Consider the following 26,866-nt stretch of genomic DNA (forward strand, 5'->3'; position numbering starts at 1 on the left):
ACAAAATCTGAAACAACGACTTTGCTGTAAACAGCAAAGTAATTTTATAAACTTCCAATACAGCCATAAAACAAGAACTTTTCCCTAGTACTAAATTCAGGTTTTGTAAATTCATTAATACAAACAACCAATTTATTCACCCTTCTACTAAAAAATCTAATTTTTGTAAAGCATATATAGATTGTGACTCAACAAATTGTATTTGTTTGGCTAAATGTGTATCCTATCCAGCATTTTATATAGGCAACACTAATAGCAAATTAAAATATTGCATTCATGGTTATTTATTTGATATAAGTCATGGTATAACAATAAATGCACTATATAAACATATTGCATAATAAGGCTTATCTCTTACCTTTAGCTTCAATTGATTTTTAGAAAATAAATGAGGTGGTGGTTTTCAAGTTACAACTGAAAATATTGCGTATTGTTGGATTAATAGGCCAGCTGCTACTGGAACCCCCCATTGAAATATGCAAACTGCATGCACGAGGCAATATTTGCATGTATTGCACACTGCTCTGTTTGGGGTGTAAACATACAGTGCAGTTAAAATTCCAGGACAGTATAAACAATAATGGTCACAGCTTTTTTCCTTTATGTCATGGTATCTCAGTGAGAAATGCAGAGGATATAATGAAAAAGTCAGTGGTCTGTCAGCAGGGTTACCTCTGTGCAAATGCAAATTACTGTGTAACTGTATCACAAGGATCCTGAAGGTTTTAGTACAAAGCACATCTGTTAGTCTTCAGTTAATAGATGAATACATTTAAACTGCAGGATACATTCCTGGGTGCAACCTATAAAGGTACAAAGTGATATACAATCAGTAGGGGAATAGTACATGTTTAGATGGAACTATGATTTTGAGACAGTAAACTAGCTTGAAGATTGATTGACTGATTGATTTATTGATTGTTTGGCTGATGACCACTTTTGCCTGCAACCTAGGCACATTCCAGAAATAACAGTTTACAGAAAGCATAAATCAGCAGGTGTTTAAGGCAGAGTTTGGTAAAACACAACCTCAGGTTTAGTCTAAGATAATTGCACCTCAGTAATGAGTTGTTACAGTAACATATGACAGGCTTGAATATTTTGCAGGGGTATGAGACAATCAACAATACATAATGAAGCAGAAAACATGTCCAAGAAGGACAAACATGATTCTTGTGCAGTCATGTTTACACTTCAGATACAAGGCAAGGGAGTTACCATCAGGAGACATTAGCTGACATTCTAAAAGTAAGAGGTCTGTTAAATAACATTGCATAGAGATAATGCAGTCACCTGGGTCCCCGGAATGGTTACACAAAGAGATCGTTGAAGAATGGCTTATCATTAAGTACCTATAATCATTATATTTATTTATGGCTGATATCAGCAGGGAATGAATTCAAGAGTAAATGGGTAGATTTATAGGAGGAATGCAATCATTAATTCTAAGGTCAGTTTCTTAAAGGTATTAAGGGGAAGGACACCAGGGGCTTGAGATCATAAAAAGAAGGAGCTAGCATCAATGGGATGGGATAAAGCAGCTTGTATACAAACATACCAAGCAAAAGCCAAGCAAAATGAAGGGACAGAATTTCTGAGTGCATCCTGAAGCAATCTAATGCTACAAGAACTGTGTAAGACAGTTAATAGCATTTAATATTCCAAATTTCTTTAGATGGATATTTTTCCCAAGTGAGGTTATACTTTCTGGGGAAAGGCATCCACTGATAATTTAAGAGAACTTTAGTTAGGACATACTTTTTTGATTCTGATTTTAGTATGATCAGTAAAATAAAATAAAGAGTCAGTCAACCACCCTCATACATCAAGCTGTCCAAGACTATAATTGCTCATATTCGGTATGATGTACCATAAACCTGATTTTACAAATGAATAACAACTTCTTTAAAGATAACCAAGGATTAAAAGTTTCAGTATCCAAGAGAGAATTCTCCTTCTTGGAGGTGAAAATCATAATGTACCCTTCATGACCAGGCCATTGTTTTTGTCTTCCATGCAATCTCACATCCAGAATAAATTTTAAGTTGATAAGATAGCTGGAAATATCTACTGCCAGCCTCTACTTATTAAGTGGAACTTTTCATTGATAAGATCTGACAAGCAATCACTCATATGGGGTTGCAAAATAGGTGAAAATTTACTATAGAACTTGGATATAATACTCAATTGGAGAAGTTATTGATGGTTCATGTTTAGATCACAGCACAAGTGCTGAATAGCCATCAGTTTAGATATAATTTAAAAATCTAGGAAATAAAACAGTATGCATTGTGTATGAACCAAATTATGCGTCCTCTTCCTATTGGGCCTTGTGGAATTCTGTTGCTACCTATGAAAACTCAAGCTATGTTCGAAAGGAAACATTTTGTAAAGTTGCGTTTGGGAGTTGATTTCAGGATATAGACATGCTACTGTGTGCTAAAAAGTTGGTCATCAATTAAAGTAAAACACTGACAAATAAAATCCAGAGGGCAACCAGATACAATAACACTGACAAATGAAATCCAGAGGCAACCAGATACAATAACATTGACAAATGAAATCCAGAGGGCAACCAGATACATTAACACTGACAAATGAAACCCAGAGGCAACCAGATACAATAACACTGACAAATGAAATCCAGAGGCAACCAGATACAATAACACTGACAAATGAAATCCAGAGGGCAACCAGATACATTAACACTGACAAATGAAACCCAGAGGCAACCAGATACAATAACACTGACAAATGAAATCCAGAGGGCAACCAGATACATTAACACTGACAAATGAAACCCAGAGGCAACCAGATACAATAACACTGACAAATGAAATCCAGAGGGAAAGCATACTTGCTGTGGATAACAAAAGGCTTGCCATTTGCTCAGTTTAGAATCAGCCATAATTTCTGGTAACTGTTTTTGTGTAAAAAATAGTTGAAACTTTCTTGAGTTTACAGACTGTCCCTGGCTTTGCCTCAGATTTTGGTCTGTGCCTCATAACATTTTTGGTTTCTGGCAAATCATTTAGGATTGCAGCTATTAAATTGGTGGAGGGCGCTGGCTGTGCATGGAAACAACTTACATTCTTGCCACTTCATTATTTTAATATCTGCCTTCACAGGGCTAGGGTGGATTTTTGTGAATTGTGTTGGAATATTTATTCTTTACTGACACTGTAAAAGAAAGCTGAAACTGTCCTTGGGTTGACAGAATGTTAAAAGAGTTTGCTTTATATTTTGGTCTATAGCTCATAACGTTTAGATTTATGACAGATAATTGAGGAGTACATTGACTAATGGGGGAGGGGATGGGTGCTGAGGGCAACAACTTGCAGTCCTGTTGTTTGCTTATTTTAAAATCTGGCTTTACAGGACAAATGTGCATCTGGATGAAATACATTAGGATATTTATTAACTTGTAAGTCTTTATATGGAGCAAAGATGAAACTGTCCCTGATGTCATAGGATGTTGTTGACTTTGCTTTATATTTTTGTTATTTTTTCATAAGCTGCATTGGATGGGAGTTAGTGCAGATGACTAAAGCTCGGTGCTGGTAATGAGCTGCTTTCTGTGCCCATTGTACAGAGTTCAATTCCTTCCACCTTCATTTGTCTACTGTGTTACTCTCAGTAAGTCACATAACCAGACAATGCTCTTGTATCCCTTTTAAAAAGTGACAATTTATACAGTGGGCTTACCTAGTCAACAAATAGGTAAATATGAAAAAATTCTATGCTGAGTCTTTGTGTGAAGCAAAGTTAAAACTGTCCCTGATTTCAAAGAATGCCCCTGAGTTTGCCTCATACTTTTCATCTGCCCCATAAAATCTTTGTTTTTTGGCAAATGATTAACAATTGCAGTCATTAACGAATGAGCGACATTTGACTTTTCAGATTTCATATCCTTTGAAAAATGCATGCTGATGCACAAAATGCTATCCCAGCAACTTTCTAAGTACATGAGAACAATAAAGTCTATCCATGATTCTGGGCTTTTATCTCTCATTATGTTTTTGGTGTTTTTCTCTAATTCTTTCATGAAGATGTTGGGGGATATTATTTTTCATTACAGTCAGATGAGTTTTGCATGATCAATTGGATATAACTGCGCTGTGTGGGGTGGAGGCTGTTTGTGAATAAAAGTTGTTTACCCTACAGTCATTTTCTCAGTCATCTGACTTTGTAAAAGACTAGTCACTAAACAATGACAGAGACCTGAGCTTCAGACTCTATAACCTTCATAAAATGCATGCTAATTAAAAAAAACTGTTGTTAAATTGGCTGTCTGTGTATGTAAGACAAATATGTCTCTGATTATGGGCCTTTAACCCCCATTATTTTTTATTTTGTTCTGATTCATGAGATAGATGTTGAAAGGCCTTATCTTTTATTGCAATCAGAGGAAGTGTACAGAGCAAAGTGGAGTAGGGCTGTCTGTGGATGAACATAGCTCATATCTTTTTTGCTCAGTTTTAACAGCCTGTATTTGCAAGACTAATGTGTATTGTTATGAAATAAGTTTTATTTTTTATTACTATCAGACTTCTGAGTGGTCCACTGTTAATAGTGGGACTATAATTGCTTGGTACAGCAACAAACTGGAAGGTTCTCACTGGTATTTGAAAGAAATTAACAAAATGAAAGAGACCTGCTGGTATTTGAAACAAATTATTGTTATTAGCTTGGCTTTGCAGGACTAGTATGCATCTGTTTAAAGAAAGTACTTTATTGTGGCAGGTTTTTTTTTAATCACAGCCATACATTTGAGATATCTACAGTCAATATAGCAATAACCCACGCCTGGGTGTGGGCAATACTGGATTTACCCACGGTTGGTGTGGTTTGGTCATGAGGGCGAAGCCCAAGTGAACAAACAAAGCCAACCGTGGGTAAATCCAGCATTACCCACACCCAGAAGTGGGTTATTGCTATTATACAATGACATTATTTATGAAAAAAAATAATTACTTTTCTTAAATAATGACATTGTATAATGCCTCCTTGCTGCCCTTCCGCAGATGTCTGGTATTCTGCGGCAGTTCTAATGTACTGCACATGCGTATGCCTATGCAGTACATCAGAGCTGCGGGCAAAAGCAATGGAGAAAGCAAGATCTCAGTTGCTTTTTACAAACTGTTTCGCTATGTTAAATGGGTTTAACATAGCGAGACAGCTTTAAAAAAAGCAACGGAGAATCTCCTTTGCTTTTTTTTAAAGCTGTCTCGCTATGTTAAACCCATTTAACATAGCGAGACAGTTTTGAAAAAAGCAACGGAGAAAGCAAGATCTCCATTGTTTTTTACAAACTGTCTCACTATGTTAAAGGAGTTTAACATAGCGAGACAGCTTTAAAAAAAGCAACTGAGAATCTCTGTTGCTTTTTTTAAAGCTCTCTTGCTATGTTAAACTCGTTTAACATAGCGAGACAGTGTGAAGCAATGGAGATCTTGCGTTCTCCATTGCTGTAAAAAAAAAGAGTTATAGTAATGGAAAAAGTCTGGGCGACCTATCGCACTATCTAAACATGTATTGGAGAGAGGCGACACACATATGTTCACTTTCAGAGTCATTGAGTTGTTATTCACAGGTCCCAGAGGTGGTGACACTAGGTACCGCACTGAAACACAGGAGGCTAAATGGATAATTCGGTTTAGGGCAGACTTTCATCCATGTCTTAATGATAAGGTACCCCTGAAACCGTTTTTGAAGTCTAGAAGGCTTAGATAGAACCAATTGTTCACCAGTTGGTGAATATTATTATATATTGTGTATAATAGGCACATGAAATTTGTGTCCTCATGAAATGAGAGTATTTATTAGTTTGAGCATATATTCTTATCAGTATTTATGTATTTGTATATTAAAATATGTATATTTTTATGTATTTTTTATATATTTTTATGCATTTCTTATATGTATTTCTTTATATATATTTTTATATATTTTCTCTACATTTTTATAATTAATGTTTTTAGAATAAGATGTTTGATAAGACCATGATCTTGTCACTTTAAGAAAATGTTTGAATTCAGGTTTTTTGCACCTTTTTTACTATATAAGGAGTTGTTATCAGAGATGCATTATGGTCTGATGAAGCCCTGTTGGGTGAAAGTGCTTACCTGATTTATCTGTTTGTTTAAATAAAAGACTTGCACTGGATGGAATTGCTGCCTTTGGATGTGTTTTAAAACTTACCAGCCGTGTTTCGCTCTGATACCTGACTTTTGCTGTTTTATTATGTAGCTTCTGTTTTAAGCCTGAATTCAATACTTAGAGATCCATTAATGGGGAACAGTATTGTGCAATCATCACATTACTGCAGCTGCAGCTAGACAATATATAGAAGAAACAATTCTTTCGCTACAGGTTCTACATAACAGGAACTAAATACTGCAAGCAAACAAACTAGTACTTAGACAGTAGCCATTCTGTCCCAAGTTGCATTTCCATTGGCTGTATACAGAAATACTGCTAAAATAATAATGTACTGGGAAAAATATTTTCGGTCTTTCTACAACTATAACTTACTTAGACTACTACAGCATCATAGTACTCAAATTTCATCATTGCTTGTTACACTGGCAAACAGCATGGTGCCTGCTTACTCTATCAAGCAAAGGTGTGGATCTAAGTGAGAACTAAACAAACATGCAAACAAGTTAACAACAAGTAAACAACAAGTAAGCAAGTAAACAAATAAACAACAAGTAAACAACAAGTAAACAAAATAGCAAACAGAGAAAAAAAATAGAGTCAAGCCTTTTGATTAGCCTCTCAGTGGCATATTAACTGGTGAGGGAAATTCTGGCTCCATGGCCCCCTGGGTCTGAGTCCAGCTTTCGCTACTGGGGAAGGACATTACGTTTCTACAACCAGCTGACTGCCCAGCTACTAGCTAGCTTGAGATTAGTGCATCTAAATTACCAATTTTCCTTTTGAGTTTTGTGTGGCTAGCAGCCGTAACTGCAGTTTAGTATCATACATCATGGAAAATCTTGTCTGGTTGAAAACAATGACCTCCACTTTGTTGCATTTCTTACAATAACAATGAAAAGTTAGCATCACCAGTAGAAGAAGGAGAAAAGTTGATATCACCAACATCATCATCAGCAAGATCCTCTTTTGGTAGGTCTAATGCCGTTTCTAATGTTTGGACTTTCAGACACATTTCTTGTGCCCCTTGAAATGAGTTTTAGATTATGAGAATTCAAACAGCATCTTTGAGTCTGAGGCAAAAAGGAAGTGCTTCAAAGCAGATGAAGGGGTAGAATGGAAACTGAAAGGTGAAAATAGGTGGATATGGAAGAAATGGAGAGAACTGACAGCTGGGTGATGGTCCTGGATAAAGCTTCATGGGTCTTGGTTCAGGAAGAGTGAGGCTCCTGAGCCATGAATGACAAAAAGACCAGTGCAAAGGAGCTAGCACAAGGGAAGGCTGAATCAAAACTGACACGTAAAACTGAGTACCAACATAAGTGCTAGTAGAAGGAGGGGTGCTGGGACTGGCATCTCATCAACTGGGTCCACAGAAACTGATGTCATTAGAGCTAATCAAAACGTACTGGTGTTCAAAACATCAGCATTTGTAGATCCATTGTTTGAAATACCACAGCTGGAGCTGTCAACAATGACTCGACACACCATACTGCTGACAGACAATAAGTGTGAGGAACTTCACCTTAAGAGAGTATAGTAAATGCACACTGCTGTCCTGAGCTATAACCCACATCAGCAACACATAAATAAGCTTCACACTGTACAAATGAAGGCCAGAGTAATGAATACTCCCTTCCTAGGCATGTGCCCAGCTGATTATTGGCCCAGTCTCATTCAGTGCTACCTTACCAAAAGTAAGTGTATTTTGGCTAAACTACTTCGCTTACACGCACACACACACACACACACACACACACACACACACACACACACACACACACACACACACACACACACACACGCACACACATATGTACACTCATTTTTATTCACAGAAACCCTCATCCACATAGCAGAATGTAAGCTCCAACACACAGACACACACACACACACATACACATACATATAGATGACATACGCAGACACACACACACACACACACACACACACACACACACACACACACACACACACACACACACACACACACACACTGTACAGCCCCTTCCTAACCCCTGTATTGTATGCTTGCATACATTTATTCAACCTCATCTATGCCTCATTTTCTTACACATATATGCACTGACATACCTCCATGTCTCTGCTGAACGTATGTTTCTTGCATGTACTCTGATAGATATTCACTTGTTCCTCCAAGGAGAGGCTAAAACTCCTGCTTTTTCAGATTCACTATCAATATCTGTTTTTTTGGCAACATGCTGCCACTAGTCAGATCAATCTGGCACTTCAAGATCACAACTGTTGTATAAGCTTCCTAAACTAAACAAGCTGTAGTATTAATATGTAGTAGCGATGACTAGGAAGTGTCTGTCTTTAGGAGTTGAATGCCAACAATTGTTATTCACCACCTTGGTGCAGTTACCCTTATATACATCAATAATGACTCAGACACAAGCTTTTACAACTCAATAATGAAATACTTTACCCAATGAAATTATGCAGTACAGTCTGAAAATTAAATGTACAAAAGGTATATAATTGCATAGAGATTGTGAAATAGAATATAGCAACATAAAAAGAACATAAAAGATACCCTGACTATCAGTTAGTGGATCCTAACTGCAATCATCTTGCACATGACTGTAGTCTAACTACCTCTGACTTTTAATATCATTTAGCAATTACAGAAAACTCACAGGCAAAATATATAAATATGATTTCACTGCCTCGAGGAAGTAAGCTGTCTCTCTTTTAATCTGTAGAGCATACGTAACTCTTGGAGATTATACTCCAAGAAAAAAAAAATACTAGTTAAGTGAACCAACTGCTGAGATGAGTTTCAAAAGAAAGAAGCCATTTGCTTGCAGAACATCAAGCAGGGTGCCCTGCAATAAGTCATCACTAGGAAATATTCACTTTAAACAATACTTTTTGGACAAATCCCCCTTCACTAGATAAAGAAGTACTGACCCTTCACTTACTGCCAGTCAAAACTTTAAATCTTAACAGCCACAACCAAATCAAAGTTGCTTAGATAACCAGAAACATTCAGTACTAAAAGCAATCTAAGGAGTTCAAAGCTTTGTTAGCGAGAGAGAGAAAGGGAGAGTGCGCATGTGTGTGTGTGTGTGTGTGTGTGTGTGTGTGTGTGTGTGTGTGTGTGTGTGTGTGTGTCCATGTGTGCATATGTGTGTATGTTTGTGCATGACTGTGTGTGTGAATGTTTTGCGCGTGTGTGTGTGTTTGCAAGTATGCATTTCACAGAAAAAACACTTGTTTTGTAAAACTTGTCACATTTCACATCTCCATTGCATCCTTGTTAAAATATAAATCCTTATTAAAATATAAATTACAAGTTTAGAAAAATTTTACACCTTTGCTGGATCTTTACTGAAAAAGAGGTAAAATAAACACTTTTATTCAAAAAAAGTAGTAAGCGCTTTCACGTCTACAAAGGACGCTTCTTCAGACTTAAATGAAACATAATAGCTTCAAGTCACTTAAATATTCAAGCCAATAGCTTCATCAGCCAATAAAATCACATTCTTAATCATTGTCTGCAGGTCTTATTACTATTGCTTCATTATTTTGTAATGTTTTCAAAGCTATTGTTTCCATAGCATTCAAATTGTAAAACTCTGATTTAAACTCACGTTGCTTGTACAAATCATAAAAATCATTTATACAGACTTTCTCAAAACTTTCAATGAGAGGGTGTAACTCTGGAGTATAAGCTGATGGTTTCTTAAAATTAGAAACAGAGGCTCTTCTGTTGATAGGGCCATTATCAAAACATAAGTCCAAAGCCAGCCCTCTTGTAAAACATTTAAGTTCTACTATTAAATCACTAATATCCATGCCCTGTGAAGGGACAAATGACAGACCCCTGTTCAAAATGTAAGTTAAGTGTAATGGATTTTATGTAGGTAAGACCAACAGGACTTTAAGGGAAAGAATAAGAGAACACCTATACGTCATAAATAGGGAGAATGAATCCAACGCTTTAGCCAAACATGTAGTGTTACATGGTACCACACCTACCTTTGAATTTTCAGCTTTGGAACTGATATATACTACCATGAGGTTAGGGAACACTGGTAATTTGACGGCGAAGGAAGAAAGTAAATGGATCATTAGATTGCGAGCTGATACAGGACACGGTCTAAATGACAGGGTTAGTCTCAGACCCTTTCTATTAGACCGAGCTCTGAAGCATTAATCCTCCTTTTTGTTCTTGTTTTATATTTTTAATTTTTATACTTGAGTAACTAGTAGTAAGTTTTAATATTTCTTTTCTTATTTATGTTATTAAGTTGTATTTTGTTTTAATGACTTCTGAATCAATCATGATTAAGAATGTGATTTTATTGGCTGATGAAGCTATTGGCTTGAATATTTAAGTGACTTGAAGCTATTATGTTTCATTTAAGTCTGAAGAAGCGTCCTTTGTAGACGTGAAACGCTTACTACTTTTTTAAAATAAAAGTGTTTATTTTACAACTTTCGTGACTGGTTGGCTTCGATTGTTGTGGGATACCTGCACCTATAATTTTGTTATTGAGACTACTTTTGGGTACTGCAGGTACTTTACCCTTTGAGAACTCTCTTCTTAAACAATTTTTACTGAAAAAGAATCACAGTTGTTATACAACCTTTCACAGGAACAACAAAGGTGGGTGTCAGAGCCAGCAACACCACTATCTGAACTGGTGACACCAGTGGAAAAAGTAGCACCAAAAGAAAGTACCCACAAATCATGAAGACAGGGATCCTAAATCAAGTTTGAGGGGCATACAATCTTCTGAGAGCACTGGCCAACACATTTTTATACGGATTTCAGGCAGGATTGCCAAGGGAAAGAAAGACTGAACTAATGGCAGAAGAAACTTCATGGCTTGACTAGAAAAATTGCACTATGACAAATGCAGTACAAATTCAAAAATTTCTAAATTTTGTTTTCAAAGATCTGTGCTAGCTTTCACTAGCAGAAGTAATTGCACAAGAAGGAGAAGAGAAGGTAATGAACAATATTTAATAAAAAAGACTATTTAAGGCATAGTATCATTAAAGTTCACACAAATATGATGCCTGCATATGTCGTACTATGGACTTCAACAGCAAAAGTGTTTGATTGTAATCAATGGCAACTGGGAATGAAACCTGCCACTGCGCCATAAGCATACATGGAAAAACGCAGAGAGGACATCACAAGTCTAGTTTAAGGACAGCCAATGCTTGGCACTGAGGAAGTCAGAAAAAAATACATCCTTGTAAAGGATAAGAAGGTAGGAAACTACTGATAAAGAAATAAATAAGGAAGAGTTGAAAAACAGAAACAAAATCACTCACTGCAGCAAACATATGCAGCTATAAGGCAAGACCGAACTGGAGAGAGACAGCTATGCTATGCATGATGGGAATGAGGTGGTTATGTGAGCGACCTGGTAATGTGTTACCTTCAGAGCGATCCTAAAACCTGAGAGCTGCACTGTGCATGATGGGAATGAGGTGGTTATGTGAGCAATCTGGTAATGTGTTACCTTCAGAGCGATCCTAAAAACCCGATAGCTGCACTGTGCATGATGGGAATGAGGTGGTTATGTGAGTTACCTGGTAATGTGCTACCTTCAGAGCGAACCTAAAACCTGACAGCTTCACCATGCATGATGGGAATGAGGAGGTTATGTGAGCAATCTAGTAATGTGTTACCTTTAGAGCAATCCTAAAACCTGAGAGCTGCACTGTGCATGATGGGAATGAGGTGGTTATGTGAGCTACCTGATAATGTGTTATCTTCAGAGCGATCCTAAAACCTGAGAGCTGCACTGTGCATGATGGGAATGAGGTGGTTATGTGAGTTACCTGGTAATGTGCTACCTTCAGAGCGATCCTAAAACCTGACAGCTGCACCATGCATGATGGGAATGAGGAGGTTATGTGAGCAATCTAGTAATGTGTTACCTTTAGAGCGATCCTAAAACCTGAGAGCTGCACTGTGCATGATGGGAATGAGGTGGTTATGTGAGCTACCTGGTAATGTGTTATCTTCAGAGCAATCCTAAAAATTGTAGCTACATCCTAGGTGTCACTGGAGATGAACCTCAACTGATTACATCTGGGCTCCTTCAGCACTGCTCTTTATGACCACTTCAGTGGCAGATCCCAGTTAGCTATTAAGTCTATGCCTTTGCCCTCTATAAGAACCCTTATACACAATTATTGCTAATCCTTACCCCTTTAAACTAGCAGTATACTTAAACTAAAGTGGCAATGACCATCTTAAAACATCTACAAATGATCACACTTTCTCGGGTGTAATTATAATGTCTTTCTTCTTTACTGCTTATGCAACATGATAAAAAAGTGTTATTGTATTTGTATTAATAGCAGAACAATGCTTACAGACTATTCCACGTTATCTGCTGTATGCAACTGTATTACTATACTATGATTATGCCCGAATGTCATGCAACAGGGAGTGTGAGATCATAATTGGACAGTGAAACTGTTTATTTCTTGTAAGCTAATATTCAAGTAATGTAATGCTTTTTCTAAGATGATAACTTGCATTGTACTGTCTGCACTTCTTGCAAGTTATGACATTATTCAAAGAAATATAAAAATAACAAAACGCCGCTACGAAAATGACTACAGCTTCTTTTACTTAAAAATACTAAGCACGTTCATTCTCAAAATTAATAGAACTTCCTCTGAAAAAAATTTTCTCTGAGAGTGGTATTCAGCAGTAGCGATTCAGAGAACAATGGTCAGTGAAATAGCCGTTGGGCAGCCAACATGAAGTGTATATTTTACCAAACTCCTTGGTCATATCTGAAAAGGGAGTCACTTTATATCAATTAACTGAACTGGTTGTCACAGTACAAATAAATAAGTAAAACTAACCAATGAGGTATCATTCTACCTGCCACTGAGGTACCACAGCTGTACTTTTGGGATTGGTAGAATTTCAGGTTCTGTTGCCAGATATATACTAGTACAGAAGGTACAGTTAAAATCACACTCCTTCCTTCCCATTGTACTATTTCTGGAAATGATACACTAAGATGCTCATAAAAGCAAATGCTAATAGCATCAGCAGTAGATGTCTGGCTGAGATCCCAGGAGCAGAAAGCAATATCCATCTAAAACAGGCGAGTGCTTTAGAAAACAAACAGGATATGCAAATGTGCCTGTAAAAAAAATCTGATAGCGATGTCATCAGCTCAGTGACAAATATTCTTTCTGATACAGCCTGAAAACTCATTTTCCCCATCTATATGTCATTACAGACTGCATCATTATTCCTTACGCAAGTAAACAACCACAGAGTGGCATGCTCTGTATCTTGTCTGCCACTTCATTTCTAGCACTGTTCTTCCATCTGCATATACAGACAACTGCCTCCAGTGGTTTACTACAAGCCGTGCTGTTTTCTTCTGTGACTTCTCAGTATGTCGTAAATAATTCTGTAAGAATCTGTACCACTCTGAACACAAATTAACATGAAAGCAGGCAATCTTTTATGACAGCGAAGTAAGGGTAAGGACTTTTAACGTATTTGAAGATATAATACATTTTCTTCATTTTTAGAATTTCTCTTATCCCACGTGCAAGCAGCAGTGTGGTTTTGTTCAGATTCACACAAGTGTTAGAAAACATGCCTCTGGCATGACATTTCTGCAGCTGATATTATAGAGCTTGCAAAGAGAGCAAGGAGGGTCTTGTATGCAACCTGTGGTTATGCGTGGATGGTTTCATTTCTCATTATTCATGTACGTTCTTTGAGATTGTAGTTATGTGATGTTTGTGTCTTGTGGTTCTAGTGATTTCAGAATATTATTTGCAGTTTACCTAATGTCCATGGTGACAGAAGGAATCCGTGGTAGAATTAACAGTCTTCATAAATGAAGGCACTGTAATATTGCAACAGAATAGCAGCTAATAAGAACTGTTTAATATACCTCACCCACCACTCTCCATGCCCATTAAATAATATGCACACCCTACTTAATATCCATTCATCATTAATTCTCAACAACTTCTTTATCCATTTCAGGTTCTGGGGAATGAGATCCTGTTTGGGCAGCCAGTAAATATAAAATAATTTTGCTTTTTGTGGCAGTTGGCGAAGAGGGTCAAGGCTGTGAGCTGTATTTCTGTATTACACAGTTTGATTCCCTTGACCCTCATTTGCCTAATGTGTGACTTAACCAGTCTGTACTCCTGGGTCGCCCCTGAAAATGGACTGTGTGTCCAGTAGGTCTACCTGGTTAACAAAACGGTACTATTATTACCATCAAGAACCAGTTCTCAGTGGTATGACAGTACATTACTGGAGACACACACACTCAAATACATACACCCTTACAGGCAATTTGAATCCCACCAATTCACTTACTAGTATCTGTTAAGGATGTGGGAGGAAACTGAAACCTAAGTGAAGAAACAGATAGGCACAAGGCAACCATGCATGTTTGGTACAGACGCATTCCTTCTGGGAATCAAACTGCAAAACCAAGTGCTGCAAGGTAACAATGCTGTTACAATGTTATGTTGGCTTTTGCCTGCCAACAGTTTTCTGCTTTTCAAACCATAGCAAATAATTGTCATATGCCAGAGTAAGCAACAGAAACCTGAAAATGCTAGGTTCAAGTCCTACAGCCTTCATTTTCTTTTTGTGTGAGTAAAGCAGGTGTTAAACATTTGTGATGTTAACTGGTAGACACTGGAAAGGGGTTATTCATGCTCGGAGTCATTGAGTTTTACTGAAGAATGCAAAGATGATATTACTGAGCAGTTTGTTCATAATTTTTTAATAGTCACTCTAAGCAAATTCTAATCAAATGTTTTTACAGTATAATGTGAGTTGTGACTATTACTTCTGCTCTTTGCTCTTTGGTAGGAGACCTGAGGCAGGAAAGAAAAACAGTAACAAATAATCCTGTTTTCTACAGCATGAAGCTGACGTCTAAAATCAGCAGCATGAAGACAGGCATTTCAAACAGAAAAGTTTGTTTTGATGTTTCAGGCAATAAACAAAGCTGTAGAGTACAACAACAGAAAAGTCAAAAACAGGCTGGGATACTGAATGAGTCAAGAGTGTAACCAAGATGCTTGCTAGTTTTAAAAGACAAAAAATGGAGAAAAACATGAATCTGTGATCTCTGAGTGGCTTTTAGCACTGAAAGGGAGACTTAGAAAAAAGCTGCCATTTGTAATTCTTATAATCCAGTGGATTGACTGTGTACCCTCCTCTGATTCTGCCAAATGAAGTCCGCAACATGTTACAAAATGTCTGTATAATACACACTGCTTTGTTATGTTTTACGTAAATAAGGAACCACAAGATAGCATGCTCTAGATGTTGCCTGTTAGGTTATTTGTAATAGAGGTCTTCTATCTGCATGCACAGATAGCTGCTTTGTTTGAATGACACAAATATATTCAAAAGGTTAATACAAGCTTTGCATAGCTGGGTGCCATAACAGTTTCAATAGCAAACTTGTTTAAGATGGGGGTAGTATCTATCCAAAGACACTAGCTAATGGTTATTAAGCAGTGAATCCTTAGTTTCTCTCAGTACATGCGTATAGTTGCAAAGGAATTCAGTACTTTTCAATAAAATATTGTGAAACTACTCTAAACCGATACTATGCAAATTTTCTGTGCATAAAGATGTATATCAGTGTAGGCTGTACCTGCTGTTATGAATTTTTAGTTTATTTTTTACAACAGTACTTTTTAGGATTGGATGAATATGAAACATGACTTGAATTCCCATTACTTGAATGTCACTACACTTGTATAGTCACAGCTGATGAACTCTCCTTTCATGTAATGTGAAATTAAACTTCTTACGACGTTTATTTAGCAAAGTATGCTCTTCATTTACAGATCATCATGACTGGTTTACTACAGGATTTGTTGTTCTTGGACTTTATTTCTGTTATTTGGTTTCATCCAGGGCCTACATTTCTGGTATTTTAGTCCTCCTCTGCCTCATTTAGTTCCCAAAACGTCCTGATGCATGTTGGATACTTTTAGATAAGACCACGTAATGCTGGCAGGTATTAATTACTTGTAATTTTCTGTCTGAAGCAGTAATTCATGAGGGAAAGGACAGAGGCAACCCTTTGTTAGTGGTATCATATGATATTATTCATATCCATGCTATTTTAAAAAAGTTAAAGCTAAGAGTTATGAATTATACTGCAATTTGACAAACATTAGGATGTCACAGCATTTAAAAATATGATGTAGTGATCATTTAGCAGTGCCTGACCAAATAAACACTCTTGGTATATGTTTTCTGACTGGGTTAGTCTTTCACATACAGGGATAATCTGATTTATTTTCTGCTGTCCAGACCCATGGTTCACTACACACACACACACACACACACACACACACACGCACGCACGCACGCACGCACGCACGCACACACACACACACACACACACACACACACACACCACATACACATAAAGATGCGTGCATGCACAAGCACATACAAACACACACACTCATGCACACTTGTGGGCAGTCACAAGTAGATTTAACTACAAATTAAATAATTAAATTATGATCCTACATCTCAAAGCAGAAAAAATACACAGATGTACAGTTCAAAAAGAAATACTAAAGACATATTAAAAGTCAAAAGAACCAAAGCAGTCAGCCACTACAATGTCTTAAATAAATAAAATAATGTAGCACCTGTGCCATGTTAAAGCCATCGATATGTTACTTTTTAGCAATAAACAGAGAACTTTTCTGGGCTATTTCATAATCCACCAGGTGAAGAAGTTTGGATATATTAGTGGAATTCTCAGCAGCTGATGGTTCAGTCTTCAAAGTACACTCTCTTGGAAGTCCCCAGGACCTCCAAAGGAAATGAGAATCTGTATGGCATTTCCTTCAATGACAAAGCCAAAAACGACTCACAACACATACAACACCAAGATAATCGGTGTACCAGGATAATCTGTGCAGATGCTGTAATCAACACAGGAAATGCTGTTTCCACAAACTTCCCCTGAAACACAGAAATGCATGTTTAGTGAAAGATAACAATTACTTGGTACTGCTAGAGTCTGCATATACTTCTAGACAAGCTGTTCACCGAATGTGACTAACCACTTATTTCTGTGTTCCCCCAAACAGTTTAAGAAGCCATCCATCCTATGCATTTTTATATCCTGCCACTCTTTTACATATTGCACCTCTTCACATACGCTTTGTAAATCATCTATCACCCTTTTCTTGAAAGAAAAATGCTTTTTGCATTATACTGTTCATTTAAAAGAATGTTCCATAACTGGACTCTGTGGACTCCCCTGAGGTACTTAAATGGTTACATCATGCCACCCTCTATATCCTTTCTTCAAGATTATACATATCAACCAACCTTAGTCTTTCATTATATGACTTCTTGTGAAGACCAGGAACTCTTATGTTGCCCTATCTATGTCCTGCAGGCAATGAAGTGTCCAGAACTAGACACATTATTCCAGATAAGATTATGATAGCTATCTGTTATAGAACAATAATTAAATGTTTTATGGATGATTGTGACACTGCCAGCCCAGCTATCTGGAAATTTGTAAATAATTATATGTGACTTGAAAATATTAATATGATTTATATAGAAATGAGACACTGCCAGCCCAGCTATCTGGAATTTTGTAAATAATCATAAGTCATTTCTGAATATTAATATGATTCGTATGCTTGTCTTACAAATGTAAGAGAACTGTGTGGTTTTAATAGTAGAAGCTGGAACATACAGCATTAACTTGCAAAACTTCAAGAAAATAAGTTTGAAAAGTAAAGTGTTTTACGATTGTGTTATCTCAGTTTCAGTGCAGCAAGCAGACACAATGTCTAGAGCTAGAGGTTTTCCTATTGTCTTGAAACAGAAATAATTACTAGGTTTCAAATGTAAAAGTGTTTTTATTGCTCTATGACATCCTAGCAGCTGCACACTTCTGAGAGATATGTATTTTTCACACAGAGGTGTTAGATTCTGTTTAGCCTGGGAACTGAAGTCAGGTGGCAAAGAGTGATGTCATCCAAGCTAACCCAGCAGTAATGTTGATTATTAATTTAAGAACTCTCTCAGAGAAAGACTGGTCATTTTGTATCTTGTCTTGGACCTAGAAACATCCATCATCTGCATTTGCCTTGCTCTGTAAGCAAGTTATTTAAGGCATAGTATCTTTTCGATATAGATAGAAATATAGTAAATATTAGTTTAGATGTTTTCTGTATTTATTTGAGACTGTCCTGCAATGTTGTTTTACAATATTTCATGTGATTCTGAACTCTGTAGTTACTGTGCTGTTTGAGTATTGTCTTGTTCTTTTATTATTTATTATTAAATATATTTAAACCTTTTAATTGTGGCTGGTTTGTTTAGAGCTATTTAAACTCTTAGGGTACTTGCATATATATTTGGTAACACTGTATAGGCCACTCCAATAGCATTACTCTTGATCACACTTACAATTTGGATAATAGCAACATTACACAGTAGGATTGGGCACCCATTGTAAGGGCCATAAAGTAGCTAATAAGTAGTGGTTGGTGGCAGTGATATAGTTTATAGTCTGGGCAGAAGGGGGCATAGCTACTAAACCTGTGCCAGCCTTCCCCAGGAGGGTCTGTGTGTTTGTATATAAATCAAATCTCAAAGAGTGTGTGTGTGTGTGTGTGTGTGTGTGTGTGTGTGTGTGTGTGTGTGTGTGTGTGTGTGTGTGTGTGTGTGTGTGAGCTACTTGGGCAGAGACACGAATTACTGGTTGGACAGAGAGGGTGCTGGAGGTTTTGGCTTGACTGCTCAGCTGAGATCTTAACCCTATAGCTTTGCCAGTAGGGAGTCTTATTGGGGATCTGGAGAAAAAGGCAGAAACCACTCACAGACTGACTGTGATCTCTGTGTGCTCTTAAGGGAAATTACTGTGTGTGTACTTGTGTGTACTTGTCATCCTCCCATTGTGTACATCCGTCACTGTTGCCAGTGGTGAGGATTGAGGCTCCTTGCTTACTGACCAGTGCAGTGGTGTCAGAGAGATGTGCTCCTTCCTACACATATATGTATTCTGCCTAGCCCTTTCCTACTGAGAAGTGGGACATAGTAGGAAAGGGGGTAGGCAGAATATATATATATATATATATATATATATATATATATATATATATATATATATATATATATATAGGTACAATCACAAACAGACACTTTTTCTCAGGGTAAGGGATACTTAGGTTCATAGGTTCATAGGTTCATACTAGGCTATCTGCCCTAGGGCATTTATAAGCCTAGCCAGAATGTGTTTGGCTTTCGCCACCCATTTTAAATTTATTTTGCTATGCCCTTTTTCGTGGTTAGTATACTGTGCCTCTGTCTAACAGTGACACAGAAGTGATACCCGGGGTAAACCTATGATCTCCCATCCACTCATCAAGATTCCTCTTGAAGAGAGTCAATGAGGGACTCTGCCTAACCTGGACTGGGATTTTATTCCAGAGTGAAGGGAGCCTCTGGGTTATGAATCTGTCCCTCCAGCATGTCCTATTTATTTCAGTGCTGAGGTTCAAGTCTCGAGCGTAGCTCGATGGGATTTGTATTTTCTGAGGTGCAGCATGTCCATTAATTCTGGGTTGGACATGGCTTTATACATCAGGCACAGATCGCCTCTGAACAGGCGGTATGCCACTGAGTAGAGCTGGAGTTTCTTTAACCGGGCAGCATATGGCATCTGTTTGAGCCCTTTGATCTTCTTGGTGAGGTACTTTTGGGGTCTTTCCAGTTGCTGCAGGTGTCTGGTAAGGTACATCCCAAAAGGGGCATTGTACTCAATTATGGGCCTGATGAGGGATGAGTAAAGAGGCACAATGACATCCCCTGATGTAGATGTGAATCCCTTCATGATTAGGTGGGCTATATAAAATGTTTTTCTAACCACTATGGCCACGTGGTTGTCAAATGAGAGATTGCTATCAACTTGGGTCCCCAGGTCCCTAATTACTTCTTCTGTACTTAATGGATTACCACCTATGTGGTAATTTGTGGGCACTTTGTTTTTGCCAAAGGGGATGACTATACACTTTTTGGCATTTAGCTTGAGGCCATGGCTCTGGCACCAGTTGTCTGTTTCTATGAGGCCCTTTAGGGGGATGCTTGTGTTGGCTGGAGAGTCGATTATGGTGCCCAGTTTGCAGTCATCTGCGAACTTGGTCAGCCACAGTCCTTCTGTGTTGGTCTGTACCTCCGAGAAATATATACCGAACAAGAGAGGTCCCAGGACTGAGCCTTGTGGGACACCAATTGTAACTGGTTTGGAGTCTGACATGGCTCCAGCAATTCTAACCATGTGGGTTCTGTCCTTGAGCCAGTTTGCAATCCATCTAGTGACATAGGGGTTTATATTTAAGCTGGTGAGCTTATCTATAATGCCCGAGTGGGGTATTGTATCGAAGGCTTTTGCGAGGTCCAGGTAGGCTGTGTGGACCACCTTCCCCTTGTCAATGGCCTTGGCGACTGTTTCAAAGAAATCAACCAGGTTTAAGAGGCAGGATCTGCCCTTAACAAAGCCGAACTGGGTAGGATCCAGTGTTTGTAGGTCCCCAATATCTTTATTTATGAGGTCCATGATGATCCTTTCCATAGCTTTGCAGATGAAGCTAGTCAGGCTTATGGGGCGATAGTTTCCAGGATCCGTTGAGGCACCACCTTTATGGAGAGGGACCACTGTTGCTGTACGCCACTCTTTGGGCACATATCCTGTAGTAAGGCTGAGATTGAACAGTAGTTTTATGTTTGTGTTTAGCTCTTCTTGGAGTTCATATAGGATGCAGCCTGGGACACCGTCTGGTCCCATTGATGCTGTGTTTTTTGCTTTAGAGAGGGCGGCTCTTACCTGAGCATCTGAGATGTCAGGGGGGCAGCACTCTGCTGGGATAGATATTTGCCCTTTTGGTGGGGAGAGGAGGGAGAAGTTTGCGCTGAACCTGTCAGCTAGGATGTTGGCAATGTCTGTGGGTTCGGTGTATTTTTTGTCATTTTGGACTAATTCTGAACATATCTGGGAATTACCACCCAGGTTCCTAACATAACTAAAGAAAGCCTTGTGATTATCCTTAGTGTCCTGTGCAATTTTTCTCTCGAAGCTGGCCTTAGACAATGTTATGTGTGCCCATAGTTTTTTGCCAATACTGATCAGTGATGCCTTCCCGGTATTTTGCTCTATTATTTAGTAGCTTCCTCCTTCTATTGTATAGTTTGTTTATGGCTGGGGTCCACCAGACAGGACGTCTGCCTTTGGAGGATTGGGTCTTGGTTTTATTTGGGATCGCATGATCCATGCATTCCTGAAGGTGTTCATAGAATGTGTTTATAAAGGATTCTGTGGTCTGGGCCATATTTTCCACAGGCCCGGGGGCTTTGAAGGATTCCACCTCAGTTTTGAGGAGTGTGAAATTTGCTTTAGAGAAGTTTTTCACTGTGGTTTTCTGGGCAGGGGGTGGGGTCGGGATGTGAATATCCAGTGAGATTAGTTTATGGTCTGATCTTACCAGTGAGGGATACACTTCTGATGTGGAGCATAGAGTCCCCATGTTGGTGATGATCAGGTCCAGTATGTTTTCCCCTCTTGTGGGAGTGGTAACAAGTTGTTCCATAGCATTTGAGTTTATAAATTCTAGGAACCTTTGGGCTAGGGTGTTGGAGCTAGAGTAATGCTCCCAGTCCATGTTTGGGTAGTTGAAGTCGCCCAATATAATGGTTATTGGAGAGACCTTCATATTTTCCAGTGTTCTCAGGAAGGCCGAGTGGGGTTCCTGGGTTTGGGAGGGTGGTCTGTAGCAGGCTATAAACTGGAAGGCAGTTTTACCCACTGTTAGTTGCACATGGATAGTCTCTGATGCTTCGTGCTTTGCCACCAACCTGGAGGTGTGGGTATCTTTGATGAATATCGATACTCCCCCTCCTTTTGTGGTTCAGTCCAAGTTTTGGGGCCGAAAAGCATGGTATGAGGTATAACCTGGTAGTGCTGGGGTGCTCTCGGGAGCCCTGAACCAGGTTTCTGTTACTGCACAGATATCGATGTTCTCCATGCTAAGGAGAGTTTCGAGTGTGTGCATCTTGAGGTTTAGACTTCTGGCATTGAGTAGCATTACTCTTAGTTTCTTATCCCTTGTGATACCTATGGAGATGGGTTTGTCTTTTGAGCCTTGCCTAAAAAAGGCACTATGGGGGTAGCAAGAGCCTTTGCCAATATCCGAAAGCCCAGGGGTGACAGGTGCAAGCCATCCCTAGCAAAGCATCATGGCTTGTCAAGCATATCATCCCAAGCTGACAGGCATTGGATCCCATTTGAATGACACCAGTACTTAAGCCAATTGTTGAAATTGATCATCTTGTCTTCATATTGTGGCATCATTCTTGGTGAGGGTAAGATGCTACTCAAGGTCAGAGTCATACCGGCCTGGGCTACATGCTCAGAGAGCTCCTTTATGTCTCTTTTCATGTAGTCCAGGGAGGTACGTCTCAGGTCATTCACACCAGCATGGACAATGACTGAGTCATATTTGTACTTGCCTTGGAGTGACCTGAGTGCTTGTGTTATGTGGCGGATCCTAGCGCCCGACAGGCTGCTCACCGTGACCCTCTTCTTGTTCAGCCTGGTGAGCGGGACGTCAGTGTGCCTGACGATAGAGTCACCTATTACAAGTGTATCAGGTGTGTTTAGTCTTAAGGGCTGTGACTGTTCGGCACACTGGCTTTGTGAGATATGTGTTGCATGTGTTTTGTTTTGGGGTAGCGGCTGCTTGGGTGTCTGCTTTGGAGGTCTCTGCTGCTTCGGCAGATCTTTATTTAGAGCCTCCGAGTATGTTTTGTGTGATTATGTGTTTGGTTTGCTGTCGTGGTAGGTCTATGTGAGACTGGAATTGTAGTGAGTGTGGTTTCCTTCTCCTCCTGACTGGTTATGCCAGTACTGAGTTGAGAGAGCTTAGCCTCCAGTTTGGCTATATGGTTGCATCTCTCACATGTGTTGGAATTTGTTGGGAGGAGGAGAGGGTTGTCTGTGTACATGAGGCAGTTGTAACATTGCCTCAAGATTCCCAGATTCACCAGCTGGACCGGAGAGGAGATTGATAACTGACCTTTGGACATGCTAGAATAATATTGGGAATTCCTTAATAATTGAAAACCAGGGCCAGTGGGGAGTGAGGGTGTAGTGCTTTTAATTTTTAGTGCTGACTTATATAATTGCTTTAGTGAGCAAGTGCCAGGTAACTTAAGTGCAATTTGTTACAGGTAACTTAAATGCAAAAATGACAAACAGTAACTTTCTTTCAAGTGAAACAAGGAAATAAGTACAGTAAGCAATGCAGATATCACTAGTGATCCACAGAAGCGCTGAGAAGCCACGTATTTGGTGGAATTAGCGTTCCAGGGAAATAACAAGCAAACAAACAACAAGCATATAAACAAAGCTAGATTCAGTAGGCCTGGATCTAGTCTATGCTACAGCAAACAAGGTGTACCAATTTCAGTAAGATACAGTTCAAATATTCAGGCACTATAAACCTTTAACCAGAAATTCCCAGCTCAGAAGGGCAGAGTCCAGCCTCTTCTCCCACAAGAGTGCAGACCACAAACCTTCTTAATGTAAAATAACTGGCCTGAAGCCCAAGTGCTTAAACCAGAACTAATACACTTTAAGAATAACAGACACTGGGCTCTCAATCAGCAGTTCCCAACTTAGAAGGATGAAAGCTACCTGTCCTGCCACCACAGTGCATGCCACAAACCTTCCTAATGTAAAACAACTGGTCTGAAGCCCAAGTGCTTAATCCAAAAGACTTAGAATGATAGCTACACTTTAATCAAATTACTACCAAGCAGTAATAAATACAATTGAATACTTTAGAGAATGCCTGGATTAGTGCTCAAGTTACACAAACAAAGCTAGATCCAGCAGGCCAGAATCCAGTCTATGCCACAGCAAACAAGGCGCACCAACTTCAGTAAGAAGCAGTTCAGATATGCATGCACTATAAGCCTTTAACCAGAAATTCCCAGCTTAGAAGGGCAGAGTCCAGCCTCTCCTCCCACAAGAGTGCAGACCACGAACCCTCTTAATGTAAAATAACAGGCTGGAAAGCCCAAGTGCTTAAACCAGAATTAATACACTTTTAGAATAACAGACACTGAGCCCTCAGTCAGCAGTTCCCAACCTAGAAGGATGTAAGCTACCTGTTCTGCCACTACAGTGCAGACCACAAACCTTCTTAATGTAAAACAACTGGTCCGAAGCCCAAGTGTTTAAACCAAAAGGCTTAGAATGAGTTACACCAAGCAGTAATAAATACAATTGAGTACTTTTAAGATGATGCAAAAGTAAAAAAAAAGTAGGTAGAAACACAAGTACAGTAAAAGCAGATGAATTTTTTTTTATTTATTTTTTTTTTCTGAACAAGTGCTGAGATCAAAGAAACAGATTTGAGTGCTGAAACTAGAAAACTGTCTAGTTATAAGAAAACAAAAACTAAGTTAGAAGGCTTCCCTCCAACACAGAAGGGCTTGGGGGCTCAGAAGCCTACAAATAGTCTATACCACTTAACAGGAAAGGCAGGAAACAAGCTTAATTTTTTTTTTTTCCCAGATGCTCTCTTTGTACACAGTAGGAGTGCCTGAAATCAGAATATGATCTCACTCCACTCAGTTGAGTGAGCAAATGAGATGGGCCCAGAAGGAGTATCCAAACACAAATTTACAAGAGGGGCGGGCAGTTGCAAGGCCACTAAGATTAACACCAAAACAAAAACAGAGAGGGTGGGTGGGACTAACTGAAGAGCAGAGTCAAAACTTCCAGTTCAGTTAATATTCCTTCCACACAGTTAAAATCAATTTAAATACTGTATTTTTTGAAAAAAAGAGCAGATAAAGGTACTTAAATTCTCTTATATGTCCAGTTGAATACAGCAAGTTCTTAGCCTGCCAAAGCTGAGGTTTTTAAGCAGAAAATATTTCACACTGTACCACTTAAATAGGCAAGGACAGGAAATCAAAGAATGTGACTACCCCCACACCTGTAATTACTAGCAAATAACACAATTCAGCAAACACTGACTAACTTCCAGTTCAGTTAATATTCCTTCCACACAGTTAAAAATCAATTTAAATACTGTATTTTTGAAAAAAAAGAGCAGATAAAGGTACTTAAATTCTCTTATACGTCCAGTTGAATACAGCAAGTTCTTAGCCGGCCAAAGCTGAGGTTTTTAAGCAGAAAATATTTCACACTGTACCACTTAAATAGGCAAGGACAGGAAATCAAAGAATGTGACTACCCCCACACCTGTAATTACTAGCAAATAACAAAATTCAGCAAACACTGACTAACTTCCAGTTCAGTTAATATTCCTTCCACACAGTTAAAATCAATTTAAATACTGTATTTTTTTGAAAAAAAGTGCAGATAAAGGTACTTAAATTCTCTTATACGTCCAGTTGAATACAGCAAGTTCTTAGCCGGCCAAAGCTGAGGTTTTTAAGCAGAAAATATTTCACACTGTACCACTTAAATAGTCAAGGACAGGAAATCAAAGAATGTGACTACCCCCACACCTGTAATTACTAGCAAATAACAAAATTAAGCAAACACTGACTAACTTCCAGTTCAGTTAATATTCCTTCCACACAGTTAAAATCAATTTAAATACTGTATTTTTTTGAAAAAAAAAGAGCAGATAAAGGTATTTAAATTCTCTTATACGTCCAGTTGAATACAGCAAGTTGTTAGCTGGCCAAAGCTGAGGTTTTTAAGCAAAGCTGAGGTTGCTAAGCATGTGGAAATATTCCCTACTGTAGTGCATTCCCAGAGTTGGTATATACAATAAAGGGGAATGTTGTGGGTGCAGCTCCCCACATTGGGGATGTGGGGCCCCACCTAGGTGGTTTTTACATAAGCCTGATAAAAATTGCCTAATCATGATTGTATGTTTTTGTTATTTTCATCTCGATATTCTGACATTCAGTGATGTGGGATTCACAATTTAGTAGGTAAGCCATATGCATATATATATATATATATATATATATATATATATATATATATATGTGTGTGTGTGTGTGTGTGTGTGTGTGTGTGTGTGTGTGTGTGTGTGTGTGTGTGTGTATATTTTGGCTGCCGTTTTCCTCTTTCCCAGTTCTCAGTACCTTTACTTCATCTGATTTAACTATCCATTCATTGCTTCCTATTGTTTCGTTTAACCTTCAACTACATACTCTTTTCACAGATTTCTTTCATATAAGTCAGTGTAAGTGGTGCAAGACATTGCACACTTACTTTTGGTGCAGAAGGCTGTGGGTACTTTTCTCACACTGGGGAGATGGACTGCTGACACTACAGTGCAGCATAAGTGGAGTACTACACTTCTGAGTGGGTCATCCTTCAGATGAGATGTTAAATTAAGGTCCCATTTGCTTGAGTTGATGGTAGCTCAGGTAGATGTAAAACATTCAATGGGACTTATTGAAAAAAATGTAAGGGAAGCTCCCCAATGAACTGGCCAAATGTCCCCTAGTAGAATAAACAGTGGCTGCTGGTGACTTCAAATTAAAGGGGGGCTGCAGGAGACAGCTGAATGGGTGGGGCCAATGGGAAGGGTGTGACCAACTAGAAAAGGGTGGAGCTATGCTCAAAACCACAACAACTGTAACTTTAATTAAATA

The 26,866-nt window shown here is 38.7% G+C and overlaps 1 protein-coding gene across 1 annotated transcript in view; it reads left to right on the top strand.

Annotated features, from left to right (window-relative positions):
- Positions 1 to 13,449: 13,449 nt before the first annotated feature.
- The window catches only part of LOC122790393 (putative P2Y purinoceptor 10), a 211,474-nt gene continuing 198,057 nt past the window's right edge, over positions 13,450 to 26,866 (top strand). The window contains exon 1 of the mRNA XM_044057914.1: positions 13,450 to 13,662. The gene's annotated coding sequence lies outside the window, so the exon portion shown is untranslated. The remainder of the gene's footprint in view (positions 13,663 to 26,866) is intronic.

This window comes from Protopterus annectens, chromosome 16.part0 (assembly GCF_019279795.1).
Source record: "Protopterus annectens isolate FY-2018-M chromosome 16.part0, PAN1.0, whole genome shotgun sequence".
Lineage (NCBI taxonomy): Eukaryota > Metazoa > Chordata > Ceratodontiformes > Protopteridae > Protopterus > Protopterus annectens.